Here is an 18585-nt window from a genome sequence, read left to right on the forward strand (position 1 = left end):
TCGATTGAGTGGGGCTACCTCTTAGAAGTGCTCTGTAGGATTGGCTTTGGTCCCAATTTTAGGTCCTGGGTCTCCCTCCTTTACAGGTGCCCGCGGGCCCAGGTCCTTGTGAATGGCGTGTGCTCTCCTCTATTTCACCTAGGTCGAGGTACGCGTCAGGGGTGCTCCCTGTCCCCGCTTCTGTTTGCGGTGGCGGTGGAGCCCCTTGCTTTGCGTATACGACAGGATCCTGGTTTCCGGGGCATGTCTGTGGGGGGTAGGGAGGAACGCATAGGCCTTTATGACGATGACACAGTCCTCTTTGTGTCTGACCCCACTACAATGCTCCCCTATGTGATTGACCTGATGGATCATTTTGGATTTTTTTCGGGACTATTCATTAATTGGTCCAAGTCGGCGGTCATGCCACTGCTGCCTAGAGCATGGCCCCCGACGTTAGGTGGTCTCCCGGTTGTCACTACGTTTAAATACTTGGGGGTGTATATTAATAGGGATCCCTTACTGGATCTTGAGGTCAATGTTCTTTCCCTCCTGTCCTACATTAAATCTAAGTTTAGGATATGGGCCCAGCTGCCACTGTCTGTCTCTGGACGTATTAATCTTATCAAACTTATTATTCTCCCCAAATGATTGTATACACTGGAGCATGCTTCTGTTCCTGTCCCTAAATCCTTTTTTTACTCTGTACACTCCCTTATGTCTCCGTTTATTTGGGGACCTAGTAGAACTAAGATTAGTCTCACCACTCTCCAGCGTCCCAAGCTGGAGGTGGGTATGTCCCTTCCTGATTTTTACTTGTATTACCTGGCGGGGCAGTTAAGGTATATTAGACATTGGGTTCTGGGAGACTCCATGCCAGACTCTAAACAATCTTTGGATAGGTTTGTCCCCTCAGTGTCTCCCCGGATGCTCTTGGAGAGTCCTACCCTAGGGGGCCGTACTTACTTACCTCTCCATAAACTGGCTGTAAAGGTGTGGCGGGCCGCTAAGTCAGTATCTGGATATGCTGATATACCGTCTGATACCCCTCTATGGCACAACCCCTTTCTCATTCATGTGGGTGATGCTCTAGACTCTGCTTTTTGGATGAATGCTGGTGTACTCACTCTGGGCGATGTGTATAGGGATCATGTTTTGTGTTCCTTCGAGCAATTGCAATCAGAATATGATTTACGCCGACATTGTTTCTTTAAATACTTACAGCTCCGTCATGCATTGTCAACACAATTCCCTGCTGGAAGTGCGCCCATATCGGCCTTCCCTCTTATTGGTATTTTAAAATCGCAGAGTCCTAGGGGACTGGTGTCCATCCTATATACGCACCACATTCAGGCCAAGAACTCCCGTTCCCGGTTGCCGGCTGTCCGACACTGGGAGTCTCATATTTCCAACCTGACCAAAGATGATTGGGAGGAGATGCTTTCCTCACATATGGTAGTATCTCCTTCTGCTAATAATAAACTGATTAAATTAAATATTATACATTATAGTTACATCACCCCCATTCAATTACTTAGAATGAGTCGCTCTGACTCGGACGCCTGCCATCGATGTGGTGCGGCTAGAGCTGATTTTTGGCATCTTATTTGGGCTTGTCCTGATATAAGATCCTTCTGGCAGGATGTCCTTGGACTTCTTGCCACAATTGTCCAACCTCCCCCGGGGTGTGATCCTCTGATTTGCTTATTTGGAGTTCTGGATGAGGAAGTGTGGCCACATTATGTGCGCACTTTACTGCGTGAATCCTTATTTTTTGCTAGGAAGGCGATTGCCCTCAAATGGATGGACCCCGGCCCGCCTTCCCTGTCTCAGTGGAAAGCCTGGGTTAATGCTATGATACCCTTCTCCCATATTGTTTACAAGAATAAAAAATGCCCTGGTAAATTTCTTTCTGTGTGGGGTCCCTGGTGCTCCTCACCATTGACTCAGTGTTCCTACTCTACATCCCCCTGAAGAGATTTAGGGTCATGACTGTCCTTTCATTTCTAAATGTGGTTGTATGTACCCCTTTGTTTTATGTATGTTGCGCTGTTTTGCCGGATGTATGTACTCCCTCCTCTCTATGGACGCATGGGTCTGCTTTAACAGTAGGAATACTATGCTTAGCACTCGTGACTGGATATGGCGGTATCTGCTGAGTTCTACACAACGGCCTCTCTTTAATATTATTTTGCCAACTTTATACTACATACCATCCCCCTTTTTCGTTCTTCTCGTTTACCCTCTCTTTGTGTTAAGGTTTCCCAACTGGCTGTTCTCAGTTTTCCTCAGTTTATGTCCTCACTGCACTGATTACTGACGGATTTTTTATGGTATTCTGTCGTTTACATTCTGTCTACTTGTACATGTTCTCAGTGCCTTTTTATTTGTGTACTCCACTTTGTACCATTTTGTTTTGTGAGGCGATTTGGCTGATGTTTGTTTAGTCTTCAATAAAACATATTTAAAAAAAAAAAAAAAAGTGTCGAGGAAGTTGCCTTTATGATGAGCTGGAAAGAACAGGGACTTGGGTTTGAGTCCACTGTGATGTGGTGGAGGATCAATTGGTGTGGCAGGTACCATTGTCTGTGCAGCTGAAGGTGTCTCTTTCGTGTAGTGACTGGGTAGGTTGAAATGTCTTTTAAGAGTTAATTTCCTGATGTAGGCATTGAGGTCCAGGAACAGGGTAAAGTCATTTGGTCTGGCTGATGGGCAAAAAGACAGACCTTTCTGGAGGACACTCTCATGGTGTTTAGTGAGAGTTTTGCTGGACAGATTGAAGATTTTTACTGTGTCCAGGTGGGTGGAGGATGGAGTAGGTGGTTCAGAGTCTTTTACTGGAAGTGTTTGTTTCTTTTTCCTCCTCTTCATCCTCTCTTTCTTTTCTTTTTTGTGTTCTGGTTTGTAGTGATGCTTGCAGTGGCAGGGCCAGTGTGACTTTCTCCAGGTACTGGTTGATGATCCCCGCTTGTACGGCCTTCACCTGGAGCGGTGTGGTGTTGCAGTTCAGGGCCGGGGGAAGGACAAAAAAAGACTCAGCCAGGGAGGCGTTGACCGTGGAGAAATCCCCCAGGTCGGTGACTTAGTTTCCCTTGAAGTCGGGGGGAGATAGCGGGTAGCCGGCTGTGGGGGTGAAAAAAGAGGTAGTGTCTTTGGAGGCAGATAGCAGTAGTGGTGATTACTGGGTGCGTGGCGGTGTGATGCTGCAATTTTTTCTAATTGACTGGGAGAATTGTTGTCCTGAAGAGAGGTCCTGGGAGCCTGAGGCCAATATTTTGGACAAGGAGCTTATTCACAAATTCCTTGGTTCCAAAAAGAGGGGGAGACGTAAGGGGGGGTACAATATTGCAGAGCGCTCCGGGTCCCTCTCCTCCCCCGGAGCGCTCGCCGTGTTCGGCTCCTCTTCGCAGCACCCCAGTCAGACTCGCTGACCAGGAGCGCTGCTCTGAACCCTCCGGTGGGGATGCGATCCGCACGGCGGGACGTGCCTGCCCGCGGGTCGCATCCCGTCCTCCGTCTGCTCAGTCCCGGCGCGCGCGGTCCCGCTCTCTAGGGCGCGCCGGGTCTCTCAGATTTAAAGGGCCAGTGCACCATTAATTAGTGTCTGGCCCAATCAGTTCCTAATCACTCCTACACTTAAAAACCCACTACTCCTTCCTGTCCTCGCCGGATCTTGTTGCCTTGTGCCAGTGAATGCGTTTCTTGTGAGCCTATTGCCTGTGTATCCAGACCCTTTGCTGTTGCCCCTGACTACAAACCGTTGCCACCTGCCCTGACCTTCTGCTACGTCTGACCTTGCCTTTGCCTTGTCCTTGTGTCCCGCGCCTGTCCCAGCTGCCAGAGAGGTTGAGTCGCTACCGGGTGGAGCTACCGGGTGGAACAACCTGGGGATTACCTGCCGCAGCAAGTCCATCCCGCTTTGCGGTGGGCTCTGGTGAAAACCAGTAATCCCTTCGATTCCGTTCCCCTGGTACGGCCCACTCCATCGCCTCTCTGACATAGAGGATCCACTACCCGTGTCCCCCCCCCATCCTGACAAGGTGGGATTAATAGATATGTGGAGAGTTAAAAATCCAGCAAAAAGAATTTACTCCTGTTGGAACAAAACATGTCAAACACTATCAAGAATAGACATGTGCCTAGCAAATAAAGAGATAAATCTCCAATCCCCTTCAGGAGGGGAAACCCCCCCTTTTCCGGGGAACAATGCCCTAACTTATAACCCAAATAAAATTTAACTTTTATTGTGATTGATTAAAATAACAACCTCAAGTACCCTCATCTTCTTCTTTTTTAGGGTTGGCACAAGGCCAAGCTGGCCAGACGGGGTTGGATACAACAGGGGGGGCTCCACAGCCCACCATGACGACATTCAGTCTCCCCCCCCCCCCCACCTCCCCGCCTACTCTAGAGAATCTAAATAGTACCAGCTCATGCGGGGCATCTGCAAACTGGATGGACTATAGGCATCCCGCAGGTAGAACGATAAGGGAACAAGATCTAAATATGGATATAAACCCCAAGGAGAATACACGAGTAAAAGACATGCAAATTATAAACCTATCATCCTACCAGTTGCAAGAAGCTGAAAGCACCCTCCTATTAAGGGGTTTGTCCTTCACACCTACACCCAGATTCGATGAATTTGGGTGGGTGAAGGACATAAACCTCTTTGCGCGCAAGTTAGCGCTACACAAATGGCATAAGGAACATAATAGTGAGGGTACTAGCTCAAGCAGCAGGGAATCAGCAGCCCTGGAAGCCCTATATGATCTCCTTTCAGAAAACGAGGGTGATGAGGTGATCATGAAAGCACCATTTACAGACCTCAAACCAAGGTCTAAAATAACACCCACATTTAATCAATATTCCAACATAGAGATGTTTGTGAACTTGGTCACAGAAGAGATTAAATCCATCAAACCGAATAGAAGCACGATCCACTCCAACTTGACACGATCAGAACAGAATGCCCTGAGGAAAATAAAGGAAAACGAGGATCTAGTAATTAAGCCCTCAGACAAGGGCGGGAACATCGTCCTTATGGATAAAAAGGACTATGTTCACATGGCCCAAAGCCTTCTGGAAGACAGGGGTACCTATGAACCCCTTGATAGGGATCCGACAGCCCCCTACCTGGGAGAGCTACGGGCTTTGCTCGACCTAGCAAAAGAGGAACAACTGGTCTCAGAGGACGAACACACTTATCTGATTAACACCCATCCTACAATAGCGACGTTCTACGCCTTACCAAAAACACATAAATCAACCAACCCAATTAAAGGCCGTCCGATAGTTTCTGGGAACAATAACCTAACGGAAAAAATAAGTTTATATGTTGATAAAATACTTACTCCTTTTGTATCTTCCCTTCCTTCACATTTAAAGGACACTAAGGACACGGTTCTGAAAATAAATGATTTAATGGTGAATAACAACACTTTGTTAATGAGTCTTGATGTAGAGAGTCTCTACAGCAATATAGCACATGACCTAGGGATCATTGCGGTATACACTTTTCTTTCCACACGGAGTATACACTTTAACAAGCACAATCAATTTGTTCTGACACTCCTGGACTTTATCCTAACTCACAATTATTTTCTCTTTGGCGGTGCCCTCTACCGGCAGGTGAGGGGCACCGCCATGGGGACAGCTTGTGCACCGTCTTTTGCAAATTTGTTTTTGGGGTGGTGGGAGAGCACGATTGTTTTTAGTGACACGCTTACACAATACACGGAGCACATTCTTTTCTGGGGAAGATATATAGATGATGTTTTAATTTTTTGGGACGGTGATGGGAATCTGTTTGGGGATTTTGTGGAGAAACTAAATAACAATAGTATTGGTATGAAATTTACGGCAGAGGTAGGAGGACGCAGTATTAATTTCCTAGACCTAACCATCTACATAGATGAGAATCAACAGATCCAAACGGATATATACAGGAAGCCAACTTCGACCAATAGCTTTCTGCATTGGGAAAGTTGGCATCCTGAAATCCTGAGACGCAGCATACCAGTAGGTCAATACCTACGTGCTAGGCGAAATTGTTCTGAGGAAGGGACCTTCCACAAGGAAAGTGGGACCCTGATGGAGAGATTTGTCACCAGAGGGTATCCCAAAAGATGTATGAGGAAAGCATTCAACAGGGCAAAAAAGAGTGATCGTGTCACCCTGTTGGGACCAAAAAGAGTCCCGACGGCAAAACCGACCATCAGATGTATAGGCACGTATGATGCCTATGCCCCCAGGATAAGGACCATCCTGACCAAATATTGGAGGGTTCTGAAATCTGATCCAGATCTGAATGAAATACTAATGGAAAGACCAAGCATAACCTATAGACGGGGGAAAAACTTACGAGATCTCCTCGTTCACAGCCATCATAAGGAAGGAGGAACAGTGCAAAAATCAGGCACATGGCTACCAGACCCCCCAAAAGGATCTTTCCCATGTGGGCATTGTGCCTCATGTAAGTTCATGATAAAAACCAAAGATTTTATTAACCCACAGGATGGAAGGAAATATGACATCAGGAAATTTATAAATTGTAGCACCCGTAATGTTATCTACGTGGCCAAGTGCACATGCCCTAAATTGTATGTGGGAAAAACCACTCAAGAACTGAGGAAGCAAATAAGCAAACATGCCAGTACAATCAGGACAGGAATCGATACCCCCATCGCGAGGCACATGAGAGACAAACACAGAAATAAGCTAGAGGAGATCAAATTTTGGGGTTTAGAGAAATATGAAATGGGCCCAAGAAAGGGAGATATAAATCGGTTATTACTTAAAGAAGAAGCTAAATGGATCTACCGTTTAAAGAGCAAAAGCCCTGGAGGTTTAAACGAAGGTTTTTCCTTTACACCATTTCTTGAATAAACCAAAGAAAGAAAAATTAAGAGCCTGTGTCTATATAGATACACACTGTGGAACAGAGCAAAACTAAGAAAATGTGGAAATCACAGCAAGACTGGCAACAAATAGGGTAGATTGCCGAAAATAGAACAGTCCCCCATGGAAAGGAGAGGACTACAATAAAACAAGTTGCGTATTCTAGTACAGTCTGAGATAAGAAGTCTTACACTAGCTATGGACTAGTAACGTACCCTGCCCCCCTCCTCTTCCCCTGGTTCCCCCCCCCTCTCTTTTTTTTCCCCTCCCCCCCTTCCCCCTCCCCTCCACCATGTCACACTCCTACCCCCCATACATTAATGATAATAACTAGGGGACACATACTCACCATGGACGGGGATGGATGAGGAGAAATGCTGTAGGAATGTGAGAGTAAATAAACCTGGTAATAAAGAAGAAAATAATGACTTATACGTGTGAATAAGTTAATAATGAACACACCATATATACACACCTCTTATATACACATAAGGTGTTTAGTAAATAATGAACACAATAATTAGAAGGATAGTTGGTAAAATAATAAACGCACTAAATCTGGGATGATAAAGGCACAAACAATAAATGCACACAACCAGGGATCTACTCCGCACCAAAGCAAATGATACTTTAGAAATGATGAGGGGGAGGGAACAGTGTATGGGGCAAGATGATAAATAAGATATATATATGTATATACATGCACCAAAATAAGAAGCAAAATGGATGAATAATAACAAAATAATATATAAAAAAAATAATATAAAAAAATGTAATCATACATAATATGTAACATCTGGTATATTATATACATACATATATAAAAATAATAATAAGATAATAAAACAAGAAAAAATAGATGAACTAGAATATTAGCAAATCCATGATATGGAAGAGAAAGGCAATAAGCTCTAATATTGAAGAAGTAGATATAGAATTAAGAAGAGGAGATCCAGGAAGGTACGCACATGCGCATTGATGAAAAAGAGATGTTGCGCTTCAACGGACGAAGCTTGCGTTCCACGGAGAAGAGGCCTGCATACGGCGCAGGCGCGAACTCGGGAACGGGCGCAGCAGACAGATAGAGAGGCCGGATACCATGATAGTAATGGGCATGCGCACCCTTGGCGGCCGGAAACAACGGAACGCCAACCATACCCTGATTGGATCAAGATCCATCACTGGAGCATCGGAAGTGACGCGCAAATGTAAGATTATAAAAGATAGTGCCAGCACACTGAACGCTGAACGCAGTTTAGGCAGCTCTCTGAAGAAGTTTGGTCACAAACGAAACGTTAGAGCATCTATACACTTTTAGACAGGAATACAGGCTGTGTCTAAGTGTGGAGTTACTATGTAACGGTAGTGAACCGGCATAGGGGAAAAAGAGAACTCCATAACTTACACTGTAGCACCACCTAGTGGGCAATCATTAGAAGACACCCTGTATTTCCTGATAGTTTTAAATCACTACATTTGATTTTCACGTTTTCCATGTTATTTTAATCAATCACAATAAAAGTTTAATTTTATTTGGGTTATAAGTTAGGGCATTGTTCCCCGGAAAAGGGGGGGTTTCCCCTCCTGAAGGGGATTGGAGATTTATTTAGTAAGAGCCCATAACCCAGTGGGACCTCCCTGTTGGACTAGCAAATAAAGAGGGATCCCCTAAGATAGGAAAAAATAAGATACCTTGCTCGCTGTGTCTCAGACCACACCCCAATAGAAATTAATATTAACATGCATATATCAGAAATAAGTGGGATGAAAAAAAGAAACCCCTATTGGTTGGAATTAATAGACATAAAAAAAAGATAGAGGAGCATATGGAGCATATTTTTTCCTATTTAATTGGGGTACAACATCAGAACAGATGGTATGGGACACAGCAAAATCCTTTTTGAGGGGAGAAGTGATGTGGGCCATCTCCAGAAAAAAGAAAGAATTGAGAGAAAAAGAGCAGGGGCTGATATCAGGGGTGGTAAAAGCAGAAGAAAGATACCTAATGGACCCTGCTAACATAGAGAAGCAAGAAACATGGAAAGATAATTAAAATAAATTAAATATGTATTTAGAAGAAAAAAGTAAGAATAAATTAAAATTTTTGGGACAACAAAAATTATGGGAGTCAGGAAAACCTAATAAAAGGCTCATGAACATAATACAGAATCAACAAGGCAAATCTCATATTAATGAAATAAAAAGTGGTACAGGGAAAGTATGTAGGGACCCGGAGGAAATCAGAGAAGAATTTGTAAAATACTAAAAAAAAATATACACATCAGAGATTAAACCCCCCAAAGAAATAATTGTTAAATATTTGGACGATATAAAGATGCCCAGACTATCAATACAACAAGAGAAAGAAACGGGGGGGCCCAATGACCCTTAGGGAGTTAGAAGAAGCTTTAAATAAGATTAAAGGGAACACGAGTCCCGGCGGGTATAGGTTCCCGTTTGAAATATATAGGAAATTTTGAAGAATCCTTATCCCAGCTCTGCTTAGAACTATAAATAGTTATTTAAAAACAGGAACCTTACAAGAAAAAATGAAAGAAGCAGAAATAATATTACTGTTGAAATCGAATAAAGATAAGAAAGAAATGGAATCATATCGTCCAATATCATTATTGAACACTGACGTAAAGATCCTGGCGAATGCTCCGGCATTGCGTTTGAAAAAAAAGGTAGGGGAACTGGTGCATAAAGATCAGTGCAGATTTATCCCAGGTAGGATGACCAAGCATAATATCTACAGGACCCTTACCGGAGTACAGTCGGTGGTGGGAAGAGAGGGAACCCACTCCATCCTGTCACTTGACACAAGTAAAGCGTTTGACAGGGTGGAGAGGGAGTTCCTATGGGGAGTACTGGAAAAATATGGGCTTCAGAAGGATTATATGGAAATGATCAAGATGCTATATAATGGAGCGGAAGCTAGAAAAAATATAGAAGGGAAAAGATCAGAGAGTTTTTTAGTGACCCGGGGTACAAGGCAGGGATGCCCCTTATCTCCTCCACTTTTTGCGCTAGTGGTCTAACCCCTGGCGGTTAAAGTCAGAGAAGATCAGCAAATAAAAGGATTTAGAGTGGAGGGTAGAGATGAGCGAACTTTTCAAAAATTTGATTCGGCCGATTCGTCGAATTTTCCCGAAAAGTTTGTTTCGATCTGAATTCGTTTGCGGTGAATCGATATTAAAAAAGGCTATTTCTAGCCTACATACAGCCTCTATAGGGGTATAGAACACTTTGTTGTGTCCTAAAATGCATATGGAGTGTGCTGGGGTAGTGAAATAATACTGTTATTCAGAATAGCATGCAGATTACCGGCATCACTCTTAGAATCACTGCCGCACAGCAGCTCAATGACAGAGCCTGGTGGTGGCATCAGTGTCAGGAGACCATATAGTGACTGAATGATAGCGTGGACATGTTGGCAGCAAGAGGAGACCATTTAGTGGCTGAATGGCACAGCGTGGAGTTGGCTGATGCACTAGTACACTACATACCAGGGCTTCACAATCCCCCCCCAAAAAAACTACACAATAAATGACATTTTTGTCAAAGATTTCTCATTGGTAGCACCCGCTATCCAAAAATTAGAAATTTCCAGACCCAGGCCCCACCTCTGCGGCATCAGCAACCCATATATTGCCTGAAGGACACAGCCTGGAGTTGGCTGATGCACCCGTACACAATGGCTTCACAATCCCCTCCAAAAAACAACAAAATGTTAGAAATGTTTTAAAGAAATACCTTTGTATAAGAACAAGCGCATATCCAACAGTTCACAAGACTCTATAATGCAGGACGGTGGACCACCCAAAGACATTCTTCTCAAAAATAATAAACCACACAATGTTTGAAATTTGGTTAAAAAATTATTACATGTTCTGGATGCAGCAGCCTCCCTTGGATTTTAATGGAAAACGGTCATCCTGTTTACCCACACTAAACCCAATACACTGGGTTATAGTGTGAGTGAACAGGAGACCAATGCGGGGTCAGTGACTTAAATATGTACCTTCAGTCTGGCGCGGTGTCCCTCCGAAGGTCCCCTTCTATCTTCGGTGAATTGAGTGCTGGAGGCGAGCCCACCGGGTGAATTTGAATATTCATGGTCGCTGGTCACGTGAGTGCTTGTGCCTAAAGAGCACATGTGCCCAGCGGTCATGAATATTCAAATTCACTCGGCGGGCCCGCCGTCGGCGCCCAATGCAGCAGGTACGTATTTAACTCACTGACCCTACAGGATGACCGTTTTGCTTTTATGGGTTTCTGCTGCACTGTGCACATGGCACAAATTCTGCGGAGGAAATTAAAATTTCGGATAGTATATGCATTGTCATCAAAGGAGACAGCACATATATGAGCAATCCAGCACCTGTTGCACACCAAATATCTATCTGGAATTTTTCTGCCGAGTGAATCCTAATCCTTCATCTCTAAAACCTACAGCACGTTGTAGATGATTGGCGCTATTTTTCAGCTTCTCGGTATGTTCCCCCGTTTGATGAGACGCCTTCCTGGACCACACCAGAAAATCTTAGCAAACAATGTCAAGTTAAAAACATTTGTGAAGGAAATGATAAAATCACACCAAGACACCCTCGATAAGAATTACCCTCGGGACCTCATTGATTTCTTCCTCATCAAAATGGAAGAGGTAAGCTTCATCACATGACTAAGGTCCGCAAACTGTGGAAACCACTGACTGATGCCTTAAAGGGGTACTCCATTGGAAAACATTTTTTTTTCTTTTTTTTTAATCAGCTGGTGCCAGAAAGTTGAACAGATTTGTAAATTACTTCTATTTAAAAATAGTAATCCTTCCAGTACTTATCAGCTGCCATATGCTCCAAAGGAAGCTCTTTTATTTTTTAATTTCCTTTCTGTCTGACCACAGTGCTCTCTGCTGACACCTCTGTCCATTTTAGGAACTGTCCAGAGTAGGAGCAAATCCCCATAGCAAACCTCTCCTGCTCTGGACAGTTCCTGACATGGACAGAGGTGTCAGCAGAGAGCACTGTGGTCAGATAGAAAGGAAATTAAAAAAGAAAAGAATTTCCTCTGTAGTATACAGCAGCTGATAAGTACTGGAAGAATTTATATTTTTAATTGGAAGTAATTTACAAATCTGTTTAGCTTTCTGGCACCGGTTCATAAAAAAGAAAAAAAAAAATGTCTTCCAGTGGAGTACCCCTTTAACCTCTTAAGGACCCAGGGCGTATCACACCCTGGGCCTTAAGGACCCAGGGCATATCCATACGCCCTGGCGTTTTCCGGTCTCTGCCGCTCGCCGGGCAGAGATTTGAACTGGATGCCTGCTGAAATCCTTCAGTAGGGATCCAGGGCAAACGCCGAGGGGGGCCATGTAGGCCCCCCATGTCGGCGATTGCCGCAAATCGCAAGGGAAATCGCCCTTGCGATCTGCGGCAATACCGGGCTGATCGGGTCTCTGGGACCCGACCGCCCGGTAATTTTGCATGATCCCATCTGTCACAGACAGCCAGGACCATGCTGAAGTATCGGAGCGATTCTTCGGTTAGTTAACCGACCAATCGCAGGGGGGGGGGGCGGTTACTTCCTCCCGCCCGGCCCCTGGAAGTCCGGAGAAGACGGGAGGAAGACCGGAGGACGCGGCGGGGGACGGGGGAGTGCTGAGGACCGGCCCCGGTACTTACCTCGTCCCTGAAGACCCGGATCCCTGCGATGAAGGTGGCGGCGACAGGTGAGTTGATCTTCAGCCGCGGTCGGGCCCTTTACAGCAATGCACGTCGCCGTAAAGCGACATGCATTGCTGTAATGGGACCCTGTAAACTACAACTCCCAGCATGCCCAGACAGCCCTTGGGGTCTGGGCATGCTGGGAGTTGCAGTTTTGCAACATCTGGAGGTCCACAGTTTGGAGACCACTGTGCCCTTCCAGATGTTGCAAAACTACACATTCTCAGCATGCCCTTACTGTGCAGGAATACTGGGAGTTGTAGTTCTGTACCATCTGGCCCTTCAGATGTTGCAGAACTACAACTCCCAGCATGCCTGGACAGTTTTGGCATACTGGGAGTTGTAGTTTTGCAACATCTAGAAGGGCACAGATTGGGAACCACTGTATTAGTGGTCTGCAAACTGTAGTCCTCCAGATGTTGCAAAACTACAACTCCAAGCATGCTGGGAGTTGTAGTTCGGCAACATCTGGCTCTAAAGATGTTGCCGAACTACTACTCCCAGCATGCAGAGAATGTTTAGGAGTTGTGGTTTTGCAACAGCTGGAGGCACACTGGTTGGGAAACATTGTCTGATAGACTGTGCATGCTGGGAGTTGTAGTTTTGCAACAGCTGGAGGTCCCCCCCTGTGAATGTACAGGGTACATTCACATGGGCAGGGGCTTACAGTGAGTATCAGGCTGCAAGTTTGCGATGCAGCAAATTTTGTGCGGCAGCTCAAACTCGCAGCGGGAAACTCGCTGTAACCCACCCGCCCATGTGACTGTACCCTAAAAACACTACACTAACACAAAATAAAATAAAAAGTAAAAAACACTACATATACACATACCCCTACACAGCCCCCCTCCCCAATAAAAATGAAAAATGTCTGGTACGCCACTGTTTCCAAAATGGAGCCTCCAGCTGTTGCAAAACAACAACTCCCAGTTTTGCTGGACAGCTGTTGACTGTCCAAGCATCTGGGAGTTTTGCAACAGCTGGAGGCACCCTGTTTGGGAATCACTGGCGTAGAATACCCCTATGTCCACCCCTATGCAAATCCCTAATTTAGGCCTCAAATGCGCATGGCGCTCTCACTTTGCAGCCCTGTCGTATTTCAAGGCAACAGTTTAGGGCCACATAGGCAATTTCTCCCGAATACGGAGATACCCCATAACAAATTTTGGGGGGCTTTTTCTCCTTTCACCCCTTATGAAAATGTGAAGTTGGGGTCTACACCAGCATGTTAGTGTAAAAAAATAAATAGTTTACACTAACATGCTGGTGTTGCCCTATACTTTTCATTTTGACAAGAGGTAAAAGGGAAAAAAGCCCCCCAAAAATTTGAAATGCAATTTCTCCCGACTACGGAGATACCCCATATGTGGGCGCAAAGTGCTCTGGGGGCGCACAACAAGGCCCAGAAGGGAGAGTGCGCCATGTACATTTGAGGTGATTTGCACAGGGGTGGCTGATTGTTGCAGAGGTTTGGACAAACGCAAAAAAGAAAAAAAAAAAAAAACACATGTGACCCCATTTCGGAAACTACACCCCTCATGGAATGTTATGAGGGGTGCAGTGAGAATTTACACCCCACTGGTGTCTGACAGATATTTGGTACAGTGGGCTGTGCAAATTAAAAATGTTGTACAGCCCACTGTTCCAAAGATCTGACAGACACCAGTGGGGGTAAATGCTCACTGTACCCCTTGTTGCATTCCTCAAGGGGTCTAGTTTCCAAAATGGTATGCCTTGTGGGGGTTATTTTGCTGTTCTGGCACCATAGGGGCTTCCTAAATGCGACATGCCCCCCGAGCAAAATTTGCTCTCAAAAAGCCAAATATGACTCCTTCTCTTCTGAGCATTGTAGTTCACCCATAGTGCACTTCAGGTTAACTTATGAGGTACCTCCATACTCAGAAGAGATGGGGTTTCAAATTTTGTGGGGTATTTTTTGCTATTAACCCTTGCAAAAATGTGAAATTTGGGGGGAAACACCCATTTTAGTGAAATTCTTTTTTTTTTACGTATGCAAAAGTCGTGAAACCCCTGAGGGATATTAAGGCTCACTTTATTCCTTGTTACATTCCTCAAGGGGTCTAGTTTCCAAAATGGTATGCCAGGTGGGGTTTTTTTGCTCTCCTGGCACCATAGGGGCTTCCTAAATGGGACATGCCCCCGAGCAAAATTTGCTCTCAAAAAGCCAAATATGACTCCTTCTCTTCTGAGCATTGTAGTTCGCCCGTAGTGCACTACAGGCCAACTTATGGGGTACCTTCATACTCAGAAGAGATGGGGTTACACATTTTGGGGGGGATTTTATGCTATTAACCCTTGCAAAAATTTGAAATTTGGGGGGAAACACACATTTTAGTGACATTTTATTTTATTTTTTTACATATGCAATAGTCGTGAAACACATGTGAAGTATTAAGGCTCACTTAATTCCTTGTTACGTTCCTCAAGGGGTCTTGTTTCCAAAATGGTATGGCATGTTTTTTTTTGCTGTTCTTGCACCATAGGGGCTTCCTAAATGCAACATGCCCCCCAAAAACCATTTCAGAAAAACGTACTCTCCAAAATCCCCTTGTCACTCCTTCGGTTCTGAGCCCTGTACTGCGCCCGCCGAACACTTTACATAGACATATGAGGTATCTGCTTACTCGAGAGAAATAGGGCTACAAATATAAGTATACATTTTCTCCTTTTACCCCTCGTAAAAATTCAAAAATTGGGTCTACAAGAACATGCGAGTTCAAACCTGAACTGGTCCCTGAAAAATTTTTGTTTGGAAATTTTGTGAAAAATTGGAAAATTGCTGCTGAACTTTGAAGCCCTCTGGTGTCTTCCAAAAGTAAAAACTTGTCAATTTTATGACGCAAACATAAAGTAGACATATTGTTTATGTGAAAAAAAAATTAAAATATTTAGAATATCCATTTCCCTTGCAAGCAGAGAGCTTCAAAGTTAGAAAAATGCTAAATGTTCAAATTTTTCATAAAATTTTCAAATTTTTCACCAAGAAAGGATGCAAGTTACAAATTTTTTTTACCACTTTGTTAAAGTAGACTATGTCACGAAAAAACAATCTCGGAATCAGAATGATAACTAAAAGCATTCCAGAGTTATTAATGTTTAAAGTGACAGTGGTCAGATGTTCAAAAAATGGCTGGGTCCTAAGGTGTAAAATGGCCTGGTCCTTAAGAGGTTAAGGTGTCAGTGATCACAGTACGGATGAATGTGTTGGAAAATTGTTCTGCATAGATCTGATCATTTTCAATGGCCTTTCATGTTACAGTTCGAAAAATTAATTGAAATACTATAAACATGGAAAATTCTGCTAAAACTATTTTTTCAGGAAAAAAATAATCCAGAAAGTGAGTTTCAGGAAAGGAACCTACTGGGGATGGTGGTCGATTTGTTCTTTGCTGGGACAGAGTCTACAACCATGACGTTGAGATATAGCTTTCTAATACTTCTCAAATACCCTGAAGTACAAGGTAAGAGGTCTCTCTACTAAATGCTGCACATCAGGGTCTATTCACTGTTGAAGGATAGCGGATAAGTATCTTATCGAGGGGGTCCAACCTCTGTGACCCCATGGGATCTCCAGAACGGGGCCCTGTCTCTCCTTGTTCATGGAGCGACTTGTCACCATGTGTTCCATGCATTTTCTATGGGAGCGTCAGAGATACACAAGTGCTGTACTCGGGTCCCATATAAAATGCATGGAGCATGTGCCAACAAGCTGCTCCATGCAAAGGGAGAGATGGGGTCCCATTCTGGAGATCAAGGGTGATCAGATGATTTTGCCCTATTCTGGGAATAGGATATATGTTTTAAAGTACTGGAGTACCCCTTTAATAAGAATATGTCTTTAGAAATGATTATAATATAAGGAGGCCAAATATTTTATTTAACCCTGACCATTTTTATTTTATTTTACACCTTACTGATAGACATGTGCAGAAGAAAAATTTTCTTTTTTTTTCGTTTAGTTTTTTCGTTTTTTATAAAATGTTCGGTTCAGTAATATTTTCAGTTTTTATTTTCAGATACATTCGGTATTCGGGTGTCTAGGTTTCATTTTTTTTCGGATACATTCGGTATTCAGGTGTCTGGGTTTGATTTTTTTTCGGATACATTCGTATTCGGGTGGGTTTAATTTTTCGTATATATTCGGTATTCGGGTACATTCGGGTAAATCTTTTTTAAGCAGGGGACCATTATTGGGAGTGTGTGCAGGAAAAGAGAGCAGCCGCCAGAGATCGGAACATTGGAAGACAGGTAGGATAATATAATTTTATGTGATTTATATTAACCCCTTAAGGACTCAGCCCATTTTGGCCTTTTTGCGCGACCAGTTGTCCTTTGTAATGACATAACTCATTATTATATCATAAAATGTATGGCGCAACCAAAAAACACTATTTTTGTGGGGAAATTAAAACGAAAAACGCAATTTTGCTAATTTTGGAAGGTTTCGTTTTCACGCCGTACAATTTATGGTAAAAATGACATGTGTTCTTTATTCTGAGGGTCAATACGATTAAAATGATACCCATTATTATATACTTTTCTATTATTGTTGCGCTTAAAAAAAATCACAAACTTTTTAACCAAATTAGTACGTTTATAATCCCTTTATTTTGATGACCTCTAACTTTTTTATTTTTCTATATAAGTGGCGGTATGGGGGCTCATTTTTTGCGCCATGATCTTTACTTTTTTTTGATACCACATTTGCATATAAAAAACTTTTAATACATTTTTTATAATTTTTTTAAATAAAATGTATAAAAAAAGTAGCAATTTAGTCCTTTTTTTTTTTTTTCTTCGTTCACGCCGTTCACTGTACGGGATCATTAACATTTTATTTTAATAGTTCGGACATTTATGCACGCGGCGATACCAAATATGTCTATAAAATTTTCTTTTTTACGCTTTTTGGGGGTAAAATAGGAAAAAACGGACGTTTAACTTTTTTATTGGGGGAGGGGATTTTTCACTTTTTTTTTTACTTTTACTTTTACATTTTTTTACATTTTTTTTTACACTTGAATAGTCCCCATAGGGGTCTATTCATAGCAATACCATGATTGCTAATACTGATCTGTTCTATGTATAGGACATAGAACAGATCAGTGTTATCGTCGATCTTCTGCTCTGGTCTGCTCGATCTCAGACCAGAGCAGGAGACGCCGGGAGCCGGACGGAGGCAGGAGAGGGGACCTCCGTGCGGCGTACTGAATGATCGGATCCCCGCAGCAGCGCTGCGGGCGATCCGATAATTCATTTCAATCGCGCACTGCCGCAGATGCCGGGATCTGTATTGATCCCGGCACCTGAGGGGTTAATGGCGGACGCCCGCGAGATCGCGGGCGTCGGCCATTGCCGGCGGGTCCCTGGCTGCGATCAGCAGCCGGGATCAGCCACGCATGACACGGGCATCGCTCCGATGCTCGCGGTTATGCACAGGACGTAAATGTACGTCCTGGTGCGTTAAGTACCACCGCACCAGGACGTACATTTACGTCCTGCATCCTTAAGGGGTTAATACATAGTTACATAGTTACATAGTTATTACGGTCGAAAAAAGACATATGTCCATCAAGTTCAACCAGGGAATTAAGGGGTAGGGTGTGGCGCGATATTGGGGAAGGGATGGGATTTTATATTTCTTCATAAGCATTAATGTTATTTTGTTCCATGAATGTATCTAATCCTGTTTTAAAGCTGTTAATTGTTCCTGCTGTGACCAGTTCCTGAGGTAGACCGTTCCATAAATTCACAGTCCTCACGGTAAAGAAGGCGTGTCGCCCCTTGAGACTAAACTTTTTCTTCTCCAGATGGAGGGAGTGCCCCCTCGTCCTTTGGGGGGGGTTAACCTGGAACAGTTTTTCTCCATATTTTTTGTATGGGCCATTAATATACTTATATACGTTTATCATATCCCCCCTCAAACGTCTCTTCGAGTAATGTTGAATGAATGAATGAG

General features: G+C 43.7%; 1 pseudogene; it reads left to right on the top strand.

The window, feature by feature from the left end:
• The first annotated feature begins 7978 nt into the window (after positions 1-7978).
• Positions 7979-18585, top strand: part of LOC130291928 (cytochrome P450 2C31-like) — an 18418-nt pseudogene continuing 7811 nt past the window's right edge.

This window comes from Hyla sarda, chromosome 9, assembly GCF_029499605.1.
Source record: "Hyla sarda isolate aHylSar1 chromosome 9, aHylSar1.hap1, whole genome shotgun sequence".
In the NCBI taxonomy this organism is placed as follows: Eukaryota; Metazoa; Chordata; class Amphibia; order Anura; family Hylidae; genus Hyla; species Hyla sarda.